This window comes from Limulus polyphemus, unplaced genomic scaffold, assembly GCF_000517525.1.
Source record: "Limulus polyphemus unplaced genomic scaffold, Limulus_polyphemus-2.1.2 Scaffold4, whole genome shotgun sequence".
NCBI classification, from domain to species: Eukaryota; Metazoa; Arthropoda; class Merostomata; order Xiphosura; family Limulidae; genus Limulus; species Limulus polyphemus.
The window spans coordinates 1,688,107-1,692,525 of record NW_013665614.1 but is presented as its reverse complement, the minus strand read 5'-3'; positions in this window follow the sequence as shown (position 1 = coordinate 1,692,525).

Below are 4,419 nucleotides of genomic sequence, written 5' to 3'. Positions count from 1 at the left end.
TACAGTAGTTAACGTTTCTCTTCTGCTACTGTCTGTCTGCTGTTTCCGCTCGTCTCACACTATTTATATATTTTTCACTAAATTGTCTGCCCGTCTTCTAGAAATCTCTATATTCTCGACATCAATGTATTACACGCGACATTCAATAGTCCCAATATCAATGAATTATAAACACAACTTCCAACAATCGTCTGCTTTTGATTATCTTATTATAAACAAAACTAAACAATCGTAAAATATCCAATCACAAAATAAATTAATCAATAATATCTACACTTAACAGTTTTTTATATCATGACACATTCAAAAAGGCATTTGTATTTCAAAAAATATTACACACTCATGATGACGAGGGCAAGTTTGTAGGTGACGTTAAGTTACCTTTTTTTAGTAAAACGAGATGAATAAAATATTAATATAGATAAAGGGGGTTTCTTGGATATTTATTTAGCTTTGATGACTTTATCCAGGCATGTGCGCAGAATGTTTGAAAGGGGAGGTTCTAATTTGTGAGATCAAATGTCAACCAGCATGCAAAACATGCTAATATTGAGGGTGTATGGGGGTAATACCCCCAGAAAATTTGAAGAAGATAGGTGCTATAAGATTAAATCTGGAAGCAATTTTGTATGAAATATAGCTTAAACACATGGCTGCTCACATAAAATCCACAAACATCCAATAAAAAATTAACAAATTATCATTATGTTATAACACTGCATGGGGGGGGGGGGGGCTAGACCTAAATTAGTATAAGTATGTATGTTTTTATTATAGTAAAGTACTGTACCGTCTACATGTTAAATTATATTACTAATCTAAACAACTCTGTACAACAATATTTTATTAGCTATTTCAATCATTGGCTCTCATATACGTACATGTATGGATTACTGAAATAACATGTTAGCATTCTCCATTCTTTTGCTTTTCTATAAATAACTTACATACTGTTTCAATGTTGACAGCAGTGTCATAATGATTACGTACTAAAGCTAGAGCAATCAGTTTTTCTTCGGTTTGTATACACCTCAGGTTATTATTCATCTGGCGGGGAGCAGCTGCCAAATGTTCACATGAACATAAACTTAGTGGCAGTGTGACAGAGAGTTTCAGTAACATACAGATATTTGGTACACTAAAGCATGCTTTTAAGCAGACAGCCAGTATCTGGGGCCTGTCCTGGAGAGGTATAGAAAGCCATCTTGTCTTCTATCGATAAAGTTCTTCATCAAAAATATCAGTATTTGACATATCTTCCCTATAAAAATCTATAGCCTGTTTGGTATCAGAGATAGAAAACTCTTGTGTGAGTTTTGATGACATAAGTTTCTGAATTGGTGCTACTTGCTTTACATGTGCACCACATTTGAAGGAACGATTACTGATAATGTGGTCAAGAAAAGGAATGGTTATCCTTTTCTTAAAGTTAATCCTCTTTGGAACTATATTCTGCATTTGCATGTTGGGCTTGTCGTTGAATAACTCGTGGCATGCTAACATTGATATTAGATTTGTTTGCAATATTACTGCTGTGCTTGAAGATACGATGTGAATAATCACATACTTTCACTCTTAGTGAAGTCAGTTCTTTACAGAATTGTTCTATTAAGGAGACACCAGCAATAATGTCTTGGCTTGGACCTTGCAAATCTACAGAAGCTCCTTTTAAATAGTAAAGGGAACGTTGTAAAGCTGCTAAACAAAACATTCATTCAAAGGATTCCAGTATTTTTAGATAAGTCATAGCGTTTTTCTTATCTTCATCAGCCCCATTGTCATTAAACATTTTCAAATTATCATCTTCATACACAATAACCTCACACATGTGAAGTAAGAATGGATGACATAAACAGAACCTTTCCCAACCTTCAATATTCTAAAACCAGCGTGTAATGTACACATTGAGTAGTGGAAGATGTGATGAAGCTGCTCCATGCTGGATGCCCTTTTGATAGATCGCCTTTAATAAATTTCCATGTTTAGATGATGATTTAATCCAAATAGTTATTCCTTTAATTTGATCGATACAATTTCAATATTGGTGAAACTGGAGAAGAATTATAATATCAAGATCATGTGAGTGACCCACGCAATGAGTGTACAATGCCTTGCTTTGCACATCTCGAATTTGTTTTTGGACACCAGGTCTTTCGACACTCATGATATATGTTCCATCATATTCTTGACCACGCAATTTATTTAGAAATAACCCAACATTGGTCAATATCTTTGTAATTGCCCATACAATATCTGATCCTCTGTAGATTAACAAAGCCAATAAATTCTTCCCTAATTTCACAGTGGGAATCTACAAAGCGGAGACATATTGGTAAATGTACCACATTGTGAAAAGACACTTCTTCAACAGGAAGAGAGTAGAATCCATCCTTTTTTATTTCATCAATAATTTTTACTCGAATTATAACATATCCTATGACATTGATGATGTCATTTTTTGATCAGAGAGATAAATATGTGTAACATTTTTTGCCTTGGGATGATACAAATGAGCTCTCAATATTTCATCATTTTCAGCATAATGTTTCAGCAAGGTCAGAAAATTGCATGGATTTTTGGAAGAATTTAGATCTTAGGTATCGCCACGAAATGACAAACCTTGTTTTCCTAAAAACAAAATGGCAAAAACAATTGATGGTAAATATGTTTATTCTGAGTTATACATGATTGAAAGGCACTGTTGGTACTAATATCAATTCTAATGGATGATGGATGTTCAATGGCAGCCTGCATAAAATCACGATGATAAACAAGCTTAGAATGGATGCTTAAAGAATCACTAATTTTTATTCAGTTGTTAAATGATTTCTTGCCAAGATCAACTTTATCATGTCGACTATGCAATTGAAGAAAGATAGCACAACGACCACAAAAATGCCATCCAATTTTGGGCTGTATAATAACCATATGTATTTTTCAAGCCAAGCCATTTTAAACTTGTGGTTACAATCATGAGAAAATGTTGTAGGAAAAACTTTTGGTGGTGCCACATGCTTATAAAGATAGGAATGCTTTTTTAGCATTTGATAGATTACTAATAGCTTGGCATTTTCAACAAGTGATTGTGTTGATGTCAATAAATTGCCAATGTCGATGCATAGCTCAGTGACTACAGAAATACCATGACAAGTCTCTGATGAATCCATGATTGCTGTAGTGCAGTGTGATGATGATGGTCCAGGAAGAACGAAGTGCTTGAATCAGTTTGAGGCTCAAGTAAACCAATTTGCATATCATCAATGTCATAACCATAAGAATATAGCTCAATAGGGTCAACCTCACAAGCTTCACATTCATCGCCAGCACCAGAGAAAGACTGAGATGGTGACTGGATTGTATCATTAGCATTGTCTGAAAACAAAAATATATAGCAATGTTAAAGAGGTGACCAATATATAGCTTTAACATAACATTGTAGTTTATATGATACATAAATATTGTTTTTATGTTCAGTGGAGTAATTGTTGGTAATAAGATTCTTGCTTTTAATACCGGTTTTTTTTGTATGATTGTTGTGGTATTTATGTCATTATTGTGTTTCTTCGTGAGTCATTTCATATTAGGTTTTTACTGATGTGCTCGACGTAAAGAATGGTAGCGATGATTAGGTTCAAGTTGTTTTCATATTTAAAATTTGTAGATTTTTTTGTTTATTTGACTTCTTGTTTTGACGTGCCGATTACCTTTTAACTACTTCTTCTTTCCTATGAATTTTAATCTCAAATCCTGATCATTTACTTATTATGTGGACGTTCAGAACGTTTATGGAGAAATGTCTTCATTTTCATATGTAAAATGAATGTTGGGTTGCATATTGCACTCTGAATAAACATATATAGCAAAATTAAAATTTTTGTATAATCCTCACAAGAAAATGCAACAGTCGAAACAGCTATAGCAAATTCTTTAACTCTTTCAGCATGGGTTCGGTCCGTCTGACCGACCTCGTAACCATTTTATGCTTGTTATAGTTTCATGCTATGACTTTTAAATATGTTAACAAAATTTGGCAGATTATCAGTTAACATTAAAATGCTTTCATAAGCAAAATATCAATTGTTTTATTAATTCTTAAGGTTTGTTAACCAATGTTTTTCTCGTGCCTTTTTTTTCTTTTCACATGTTACTTATCCAACATGCAAAGCAATTTCCATTTTAAGATTAAAAATATTTTTATGCATCAGAAAATTTTCAAATTTCACATGCAAATTCTATATAATGTCTAGATAGTTATCAAACGTTTCATAAAGAAAAACTTTATATTTTATCTGTTATTTTCACTAACAAATCTCTACGGATTCTATAAATTTGACCGATCTCATAACCAACATAAAAATAGGAAATAAACCATATCCAATAATATATAGTTGACCTTTAGTCTTTACATAGTGACCCTGT